This window comes from Nansenia antarctica (assembly GCF_963989245.1).
Source record: "Nansenia antarctica genome assembly, contig: SCAFFOLD_77, whole genome shotgun sequence".
NCBI lineage: Eukaryota > Metazoa > Chordata > Actinopteri > Argentiniformes > Microstomatidae > Nansenia > Nansenia antarctica.
In genome coordinates, this window is record NW_027663207.1 from 385324 (window position 1) to 396966 (window position 11643).

The window sequence follows — 11643 nt, forward strand, 5'->3', positions numbered from 1 at the left end:
GATCGGGGTGAATCACATCCCCTAAAAACAAAGACATTCGATTTGTTAAAAGTTTACTAAATAGTTTGCAGTCGAAGTCTAAAAGAGTGATTGGTCTGAAGTTCTTTAGGTCAGTCTTGTCATGTTTCTTGTGTAAAAGCGAGACTATCCCTATTCTAAAACTGTCAGGTAGTCTGTCAAGTCGTTCAAAGTCCATAAAAACAGTTAAAAGGTTGTGTGCTAAAATGTCCCAGAAAGTCAGATAAAACTCCAGGGGAAGTCCGTCTTGGCCGGGGGACTTCCCCTTCTTAAAATTCTTTACACATTTATCCAACTCTAAAAGGTTAAAATCCTGGGCTAAAAACACACCATCCCCTACTGTCTTATCAATGAACTTTAAAACTTCTCCCAAGGTGTCATTGCAAATTTCTTTTTCTTTATACAAATCCCCATAAAAATCTTCTACTACTTTCTTTATCCCTTCTGTGTCTTTTATTGTGTTTCCCTCTATATCTTTTAAATTTGATATTACCCCCCCTTTACTAATAATCTTCTTAAAAAAGTAGTTTGTGCATTTCTCTCCCTCCTCTATATCCCGTTCTTTACTTCTTAATATGACACCTTTGCTTTTTATTTCTGCTAAAATTGACATTTCTTTTTTCACCTCCTTTATTTCTTCATTAAAATCCAAACCCTGTTGAATTAAATTAAAATACCTTTGAAGTCGTTTTTGCAGTCCCAACATGCATCTGTTTTCCCTATCTTTTTTCTGCTTGCCTACCTTCCTAAAAAAGTTCCTAGTCCTTTCCTTCACCATCTCCCACCAGTGTGCTCGTGTCTGGAAACAGTCTTGAAGGGTCTGCCATCCACTGAACTGCTCCCTGTACTCCTTCACCACCTCCTTGTCTTCTAGGAGGGAGCAGTTCAGCTTCCACAGACCTCTTCCTACAGTCACACCCGAAGAAAGTGAGAGGGTGCATGTTAGCATAGCGTGATCGGAAAAGAAAACAGGGGATAATCTAGCATCAGTCGGCGGGCAGTCCCGTGTAAAAATGTAGTCAATGCGAGAGGCTCTGGTGCCATCACCACTGAACCAGGTGAAGCCCTCCTCTCTTGGATGCATGTATCTAAAGCAGTCTGTTAGTTTAAAATCTCTACATAGGTTTTGCAATAAAACCCCTGCCTTATCTACTCTAAAATCCTCCCCTGCCCCTTTCCTATCTTTATTGGTTAAAACAGTGTTAAAATCCCCTCCTACCACTAGGGGAGCCCTACCTAGCATGTGGGACTGCAAGTCCTGTAAAAGGTCAAACCTGTCATTTTTATCATTAAAACCATACACATTCAAAATGTTAAAATCCTTTCCCAAAAATGTCAGATGTGTTAAAAGTGCCCGCCCATCAATCACCACAGTGCTGCCCTTCACCAGCACTTGGGGGTTTTTGATCAGGAGGGCCACTCCATCGGAGCGGTTGTTATTGGACCCGCTCCAGATGGAGGGCCCATGGTTCCATCTCCTCTCCCACTCCTGGTAAGATTTTAAAAAGGGTAGAGAACATTCTTGAAGTAAAAACACATCTGAATCACATTTACTTAAAAAGGATAAAACAGTTTGGGCTCTCACAGTCGACTTAACACTTCTAACATTTAAAGTAGTGACTGTGAGAGCCATTAATAGTGATAAAAACAACAGGTTATACATAATCAACTATGGGTAAAAACATTAAAAGACTGCTTTAAAAAACACAATGTCTAAAAAAATACAAATATTAAAATGTTCCACTGTTATGAGAGTACTGTACTATGGCTTATTTCTTCACCACACTAGGCGGTGAAGGGTTATCAGCCATAGGCCTCCCCGGAGCTCTCTTTATGAAGGGAGTTGATGTCAGCTGCAAATTCAAGAAGGAAGTCTGATTGGGTGAAAGGGCGGGGAAGACTCTGTCCGGCTCATCTAATGATGATTTAAATGGCTGGTCAGCTCTTCCCCTTTTTTCCTTATTCTCATCAGATTCTGAAGAGACAATTAAATTTCTCTTTTTTGTTGACAGCTGGGCGCTAGGGAGGGAGGGCTCCACAGAGCTACTACTTTCCCCACTTACAGTTTCTAAAGTGCAATTATTCTCTTCCTCACTACTACTTTCCTTCACATTCTCACCCTCCTCCTGCCCCACGGTTTTCCCTTCCACTTCACTCTCTACCTGGGCTGGCTCCTCCCCTCCCGTCGCGCCCCCTTCCTCTCCTCCAATGGGAACTTTTGGCGGGAGATTTAAAATTTCTGGCTCCGCCCCTTCAATTAGCTCAGGAATTGTTTGAACCTGTCCAGTCTTTTTCACCTCTTTTCTTTGGGTTTTTACTTTGTTGGCAAATGATTGTGGGCAATCTCTGAAGAGGTGATCTGAGTCTCCACAGAGATTACACTTTCTGCCATTTGGACAGTCAGAAAAAACATGTCCAATCTCTCTGCACTTCCCACATACTAGTTCTTTGCATGCCTCTGCCAGGTGCCCATGCTTACCACACTTGCGGCATAGCTTGGGCTGACCCTGGTAGTGGATGTAGCCCCTGTTTTCCCCCAGAACTATCATGGATGGCAGTTGTCTCAGGCCCTGGAAGCCTTGGGGGTCTTCCAATTGTTGGATTGGGACCCGCCAAGCACAATTCCAGATACCGTCCTCATCTGTCACCTTCATAGCCTGGCCTTTGACAGTGCAATATCTCCCCAGCCAAACATAGATGTCACCTATATTCACCATTTCATTGAACATCCTGACAATAACCATTTTTGTGGTATTGTCAGTCAACTTCTCCACAGTGAATATATTGAACTGGGTTTTAACATTTTCAAACACATGCCAGAACTTTTGTAGCAGGGAAGCACTCATAAAACTAACATCAAACCCTCTATTAAAAGGGAGGGTAACAATACAGTTCAATTCAGCAGGGGTGAAACCAAGTATTTTCTGCATCATTTTTCTGCTAAAATCCAACCTTGACATTTCATGATAAGTTAAGGTTTTCCCTCCAATTTCATTTAAGAGGAAGCGCACACTGTGGTGCCTCCTCATGCCGGCACGGGCAGCCGACATTCTGGAGGCACCACAGGTTAAAACAATAAAATACTAAAATACTAAAATGCTAAAACTGGTAAAAACAGCTAAACCAGGTAAGAACTGCTAAAATTCAGACTAAAACAATGCAAAATGAGTAAAAACAAAAGGATTCACTTACCTTGACCTGGGGTCTAGTTTGTTCCACCCACTGGTCTGCTCGTATACAATGAATTCCTTTTGTGATGGATTTAACAACTACTGACTGAGTTGCAAAGTCCAAAAGCTGGGGAAAGAAAATAATGTACTCCTAAAACGCAGGTAGAAAACTCACCACTAGGGGCAGAATTTCTCCTACAAACAGGAGCGACCGCTGTCTTAACCAAAAGGCCGAGAAGCGATCGCTTTTGGACTTTGCAACTCAGTCAGTAGTTGTTAAATCCATCACAAAAGGAATTCATTGTATACGAGCAGACCAGTGGGTGGAACAAACTAGACCCCAGGTCAAGGTAAGTGAATCCTTTTGTTTTTACTCATTTTGCATTGTTTTAGTCTGAATTTTAGCAGTTCTTACCTGGTTTAGCTGTTTTTACCAGTTTTAGCATTTTAGTATTTTAGTATTTTATTGTTTTAACCTGTGGTGCCTCCAGAATGTCGGCTGCCCGTGCCGGCATGAGGAGGCACCACAGTGTGCGCTTCCTCTTAAATGAAATTGGAGGGAAAACCTTAACGTATCATGAAATGTCAAGGTTGGATTTTAGCAGAAAAATGATGCAGAAAATACTTGGTTTCACCCCTGCTGAATTGAACTGTATTGTTACCCTCCCTTTTAATAGAGGGTTTGATGTTAGTTTTATGAGTGCTTCCCTGCTACAAAAGTTCTGGCATGTGTTTGAAAATGTTAAAACCCAGTTCAATATATTCACTGTGGAGAAGTTGACTGACAATACCACAAAAATGGTTATTGTCAGGATGTTCAATGAAATGGTGAATATAGGTGACATCTATGTTTGGCTGGGGAGATATTGCACTGTCAAAGGCCAGGCTATGAAGGTGACAGATGAGGACGGTATCTGGAATTGTGCTTGGCGGGTCCCAATCCAACAATTGGAAGACCCCCAAGGCTTCCAGGGCCTGAGACAACTGCCATCCATGATAGTTCTGGGGGAAAACAGGGGCTACATCCACTACCAGGGTCAGCCCAAGCTATGCCGCAAGTGTGGTAAGCATGGGCACCTGGCAGAGGCATGCAAAGAACTAGTATGTGGGAAGTGCAGAGAGATTGGACATGTTTTTTCTGACTGTCCAAATGGCAGAAAGTGTAATCTCTGTGGAGACTCAGATCACCTCTTCAGAGATTGCCCACAATCATTTGCCAACAAAGTAAAAACCCAAAGAAAAGAGGTGAAAAAGACTGGACAGGTTCAAACAATTCCTGAGCTAATTGAAGGGGCGGAGCCAGAAATTTTAAATCTCCCGCCAAAAGTTCCCATTGGAGGAGAGGAAGGGGGCGCGACGGGAGGGGAGGAGCCAGCCCAGGTAGAGAGTGAAGTGGAAGGGAAAACCGTGGGGCAGGAGGAGGGTGAGAATGTGAAGGAAAGTAGTAGTGAGGAAGAGAATAATTGCACTTTAGAAACTGTAAGTGGGGAAAGTAGTAGCTCTGTGGAGCCCTCCCTCCCTAGCGCACGCAAGAGCGGTGTGGGGGGTGGAGAGATGGAAGGACGTCATCCTCTAAATCCCCCCCCATGCCGCGCCGCATCGCCCAACCCCCCCCCACCCCGGGCCTACCTCACTACACCACCAGTTCCTGCACTATCACCTTCACCACCGTTCCAGCACAAGCCCTGGTCAGCAGTATCACCATCACAAGGACCAGGAGAGGAGCAGCGCACAACACCAACAGGGAAGTTTACTGCACCTTCCACCACCTACACATGTACACAGCACTGACCCACTTCCTACCCTCACCAGAATATCACCACACACAACCCACAGCCGAACCAGCCGTCTCTGCCAGCACCACCAGCACCAGGATGACCAACACCACTGGGTCACAGGGAAGTACTGATCACCCGCCTGACACCAAAATGCACACTACACAAACCATGCACACCTCCCTTCTCTCACTCCTGTATCTTTTCAGGCACATGTCATATCCAGCTCTGACACCTACCCAGGCTTCCAGACCCAGGAGCAGAGACCGGCGGGAACCACCACGTCACCCCAGCACCAACCCCAGGTTCCAACTCAGCGACCCCAAACCCCCTGTTCCGGGCCCCCCCCCCCAACTCCAGGCCCCCAGCTACAGGCCCAGTCCCCTACCCGCCAACCCCCAACCCCCAGCCCGGAACAAGCTGAGAAGAGCCAGGGAGCTTTTTCCCTGGATAAGCTGTGTACAGGTTTTTCGCCTCTGCTTGCCTGCCATGCGCCGAGCTCTCTGGGCCTCTCCTCAGGGGCCTCCGGTCGGCCTGCGTGCTCGATCTGCTCCGCCGCTGGGGCGCCTGGTCCGGCTAGCCTCGTGAAGGGCTACAGGAGTCTGAGCCTGGTGGGCTGGGCCGGATGCGCCGGTGGTGGGGCGGGTCGGGTGAGTCGGGTGTGTGGGGTCCCTCGGGGGAGGGAGGTGGGGGAGCCACGGCTTTGCACTGGTGGGCAAACTGGATAGTAGTCGCTCTACAACTAGAGGGCTGCAGGGGAATTTTTTCCCGGATGCACAGCGAACAGGTTTTTTACCCCTGCCTCCTACCGACACTGGAACCTGGACACTGAACACTGAACACTGAACATTACACTACACTGGACAATACACTGAACACTGAGCACTTTAGTTAGTTTAATGTTGGTTGTTGTTGAATGTAATGTCTTAAATGTCTGATTGTTTGATTAATTGATTGTATATACGGTGTTGTGTTTTTATAAAAACCAATAAAAAACACCTGACACCAAAATGCACACTACACAAACCATGCACACCTTCCTTCTCTCACTCCTGTATCTTTTCAGGCACATGTCATATCCAGCTCTGACACCTACCCAGGCTTCCAGACCCAGGAGCAGAGACCGGCGGGAACCACCACGTCACCCCAGCACCAACCCCAGGTTCCAACTCAGCGACCCCAAACCCCCTGTTCCGGGCCCCCCCCCCCCAACTCCAGGCCCCCAGCTACAGGCCCAGTCCCCTACCCGCCAACCCCCAACCCCCAGCCCGGAACAAGCTGAGAAGAGCCAGGGAGCTTTTTCCCTGGATAAGCTGTGTACAGGTTTTTCGCCTCTGCTTGCCTGCCATGCGCCGAGCTCTCTGGGCCTCTCCTCAGGGGCCTCCGGTCGGCCTGCGTGCTCGATCTGCTCCGCCGCTGGGGCGCCTGGTCCGGCTAGCCTCGTGAAGGGCTACAGGAGTCTGAGCCTGGTGGGCTGGGCCGGATGCGCCGGTGGTGGGGCGGGTCGGGTGAGTCGGGTGTGTGGGGTCCCTCGGGGGAGGGAGGTGGGGGAGCCACGGCTTTGCACTGGTGGGCAAACTGGATAGTAGTCGCTCTACAACTAGAGGGCTGCAGGGGAATTTTTTTCCCGGATGCACAGCGAACAGGTTTTTTACCCCTGCCTCCTACCGACACTGGAACCTGGACACTGAACACTGAACACTGAACATTACACTACACTGGACAATACACTGAACACTGAGCACTTTAGAAGGGAAGAGCTGACCAGCCATTTAAATCATCATTAGATGAGCCGGACAGAGTCTTCCCCGCCCTTTCACCCAATCAGACTTCCTTCTTGAATTTGCAGCTGACATCAACTCCCTTCATAAAGAGAGCTCCGGGGAGGCCTATGGCTGATAACCCTTCACCGCCTAGTGTGGTGAAGAAAAAAGCCATAGTACAGTACTCTCATAACGGTGGAACATTTTAATATTTGTATTTTTTTAGACATTGTGTTTTTTAAAGCAGTCTTTTAATGTTTTTACCCATAGTTGATTATGTATAACCTGTTGTTTTTATCATTATTAATGGCTCTCACAGTCACTACTTTAAATGTTAGAAGTGTTAAGTCGACTGTGAGAGCCCAAACTGTTTTATCCTTTTTAAGTAAATGTGATTCAGATGTGTTTTTACTTCAAGAATGTTCTCTACCCTTTTTAAAATCTTACCAGGAGTGGGAGAGGAGATGGAACCATGGGCCCTCCATCTGGAGCGGGTCCAATAACAACCGCTCCGATGGAGTGGCCCTCCTGATCAAAAACCCCCAAGTGCTGGTGAAGGGCAGCACTGTGGTGATTGATGGGCGGGCACTTTTAACACATCTGACATTTTTAGGAAAGGATTTTAACATTTTGAATGTGTATGGTTTTAATGATAAAAATGACAGGTTTGACCTTTTACAGGACTTGCAGTCCCACATGCTAGGTAGGGCTCCCCTAGTGGTAGGAGGGGATTTTAACACTGTTTTAACCAATAAAGATAGGAAAGGGGCAGGGGAGGATTTTAGAGTAGATAAGGCAGGGGTTTTATTGCAAAACCTATGTAGAGATTTTAAACTAACAGACTGCTTTAGATACATGCATCCAAGAGAGGAGGGCTTCACCTGGTTCAGTGGTGATGGCACCAGAGCCTCTCGCATTGACTACATTTTTACACGGGACTGCCCGCCGACTGATGCTAGATTATCCCCTGTTTTCTTTTCCGATCACGCTATGCTAACATGCACCCTCTCACTTTCTTCGGGTGTGACTGTAGGAAGAGGTCTGTGGAAGCTGAACTGCTCCCTCCTAGAAGACAAGGAGGTGGTGAAGGAGTACAGGGAGCAGTTCAGTGGATGGCAGACCCTTCAAGACTGTTTCCAGACACGAGCACACTGGTGGGAGATGGTGAAGGAAAGGACTAGGAACTTTTTTAGGAAGGTAGGCAAGCAGAAAAAAGATAGGGAAAACAGATGCATGTTGGGACTGCAAAAACGACTTCAAAGGTATTTTAATTTAATTCAACAGGGTTTGGATTTTAATGAAGAAATAAAGGAGGTGAAAAAAGAAATGTCAATTTTAGCAGAAATAAAAAGCAAAGGTGTCATATTAAGAAGTAAAGAACGGGATATAGAGGAGGGAGAGAAATGCACAAACTACTTTTTTAAGAAGATTATTAGTAAAGGGGGGGTAATATCAAATTTAAAAGATATAGAGGGAAACACAATAAAAGACACAGAAGGGATAAAGAAAGTAGTAGAAGATTTTTATGGGGATTTGTATAAAGAAAAAGAAATTTGCAATGACACCTTGGGAGAAGTTTTAAAGTTCATTGATAAGACAGTAGGGGATGGTGTGTTTTTAGCCCAGGATTTTAACCTTTTAGAGTTGGATAAATGTGTAAAGAATTTTAAGAAGGGGAAGTCCCCCGGCCAAGACGGACTTCCCCTGGAGTTTTATCTGACTTTCTGGGACATTTTAGCACACAACCTTTTAACTGTTTTTATGGACTTTGAACGACTTGACAGACTACCTGACAGTTTTAGAATAGGGATAGTCTCGCTTTTACACAAGAAACATGACAAGACTGACCTAAAGAACTTCAGACCAATCACTCTTTTAGACTTCGACTGCAAACTATTTAGTAAACTTTTAACAAATCGAATGTCTTTGTTTTTAGGGGATGTGATTCACCCGGATCAAGCCTGCGCCATTCCGGGGAGGAGGATCACAGACAGCCTCGTACTGATCCGAGACACCATCTGTTATACGAGAGACAGAAACATGCGGCTGGTAGTCCTAAATTTAGATTTTGAGAAAGCATTTGATCGAGTCTCGCACCAGTACCTCTTCCAGGTACTGCAAAAAATGGGGTTTCCAGGGAGGTTCCTAGCTTGGGTGGGACTGCTGTACAGAGACATCACCAGCAGAATTCTTGTAAATGGGCAACTGACAAAAGCGGTGGGAATACACTGCGGTGTCCGTCAGGGGTGTCCGTTATCCCCCCTCCTCTACGTTGCCTGCATCGAGCCCTTGGCGCAGCTCTTGAGAAGGGATCAACGAATCTGTGGGGTGGGCATTCCTGGGAGTGGGGGACTGACCGCCAAGTGTGTTTTATATATGGACGACGTGAACCTTTTATGCACTGACCTTTTATCTGTTGACCGAGCACTGGACCAGACTGACTGGTACGGACGGGCCTCTGGGGCTAAATTAAATAGAGAAAAGACCCAAGCCCAATTTTACGGACCATGGACAGTGACCGATGTGGACAGACTCCCCCTGACAGTGACACAGACTGACCTACAGATACTTGGGGTTAAGTTTGACAGGGAGGGGGGAGGTACAGGGAACTGGAAGGACGTGATAGGGAAAGTTAGACAGCGACTGGGGTACTGGGGACTCAGACGACTGACTTTTGAAGGCAAGGTTTTAATCATTAAAGCTGTGATTTTACCTGTGCTTTTACTCATCTGTTCTGTTTTTATCCCGTCACGAACCACTCTTTTAGCTTTAGACCGAGCCATGTTTTATTTCCTGTGGGGGTCCAAGTGGGAGAGACTGAAAAGGGAGGAGGTAAAAAAGACACCCAAGAACGGAGGGAAAGGACTCCCAGACCTCCACCTGTTTTTAGGCAGCCGCTACACTACGCTACATATGGCATACGCCTTGGCCCCATCCAGAGATCACAAAACAACAGCGATGGCACGGTTCTGGATGGGGTCATACCTGAGACGGCTGCAACTTTTAAAAACAGACTTGAGAGAACCCGTGTCTTTTAATCTCCCACCGGCATATGTTTTTATCAAGAAGTTTTTAAAAAGATATAACATGGAGAATGAGAACAAAGCTATTTTAATTAAACACCGTTCTCTTCTTTCTCTTGTGCAGGAGCGGGAAGCAGTGAGTCCGGTGCGCGGGCTTGCATTCGGCGAGCCCTCCACCGTTTGGCGCAACGTAGCCCACCCTGCCCTCATGAACAGACACCGAGACCTGTCGTGGATGGTGGCCCATGAGATCCTCCCGGTCAGGGCCGTCATGCACTCCCGGGGCATGGCGGCATCTGCCACCTGCCCCCGACCAGGGTGTGGCGCCCCCGAGACGGTGCGGCACTTGCTCTGGGAGTGCAACACAGCGAAAGACCTGTGGGCACGAGCCGGCCCCCTACTATACCCGTGCCTGCCAGCGGGAGAGGTCCTAGATGCCCAACTGGTGCTCTACGGGGTGAGCCGGAGGAGCATACCATCAGCGGACTTCGCCAGACTCTGGCTCACCCTGACATGCTTTAAAGAAGCACTCTGGACCTCCCGCAGCCTGCTGGTAGGGAAGCGCGTGGAGACCACCCCACAGGCGGTGGTAGCTGCGGCCATTGAGACCTTGAGGGGATGTGTCGCACGTCGCCCATTCGGAGGAGGGGGTCAGAGGCCCACCATAGAGGTCCGGCCCTGACTGCGCGAGTGCCACCGCTGCCATGGTTGAGGGTCTCCTCTGGGAGCATGAAACGGCGGTCGCGGGGAACTGTTCATGAAGGCGGGCGAGGCAGTCTTGATAAGGACTCACCCCGCTCCTGTACAACAGCCATGTTTTTTTTTTAAACATGTAATGTCATAACGTGTACTTGTATTTTTTACAATAAAACCTTTCGAAAGAAAAAATCTGTTCTTATCAGTTTAATATCTGATACGTCCCCTACCCGGGGACCATATATTAAATTGATTTTTGCAACAGGGAGCTGGAATCGGGGCTTGCTCCGTCCACTCCACGCATCGACCTGGTATTGCAGTACATCCAGGAACGGTGCACTCCTATCTCATGTGAAGAAGAAGAAGAAGAAACAATTTATAGAAGAGAAGAAGAACTCAAGGGCACACTAGTAGTGGTGTGGTTTCAGGCGGGATTTGAACTCACAACCTTCCGATCACAAGTCCAACTCACTATCCACTAGACCACCACTACCCACTAAGAAGAAGAAGAAGATAAGAAGAAGAAGAAGAAGAAGAAGAAGAAGAAGAAGAAGAAGAAGAAGAAGAAGAAGAAGAAGAAGAAGAAGAAGAAGAAGAAGAAGAAGAAGAAGAAGAAGAAGAAGAAGAAGAAGAAGAAGAAGAAGAAGAAGAAGAAGAAGAAGAAGAAGAAGAAGAAGAACTCAAGGGCACACTAGTAGTGGTGTGGTTTCAGGCGGGATTTGAACTCACAACTTTCCGATCACAAGTCCAACGCACTATCCACTAGACCACCACTACCCACTAAGAAGAAGAAGAAGAAGAAGAAGAAGAAGAAGAAGAAGAAGAAGAAGAATAATAATAATTAATTTGTAATTAAAAAAAAAATTATAGAAGAGAAGAAGAACTCAAGGGCACACTAGTAGTGGTGTGGTTTCAGGCGGGATTTGAACTCACAACCTTCCGATCACAAGTCCAACTCACTATCCACTAGACCACCACTACCCACAAAAAACGCACAAGCCTTTCGCCTTTTACTAAAGACTTCTGTGGAGAGGAACACTTACGAGTTCAAGCTATTTTTGGCAGGCTCTGCGTCTAGCTGAGCCCATATCCGTGTTTCAAGGTAAGCCAGGTGGGGGTCACAGGTCACAGGTCACAGGTCAACCCAGCTTTCACACTTTGACCTTAATGGCGGCGGAGGTGGGCGCGGTTCAATTTA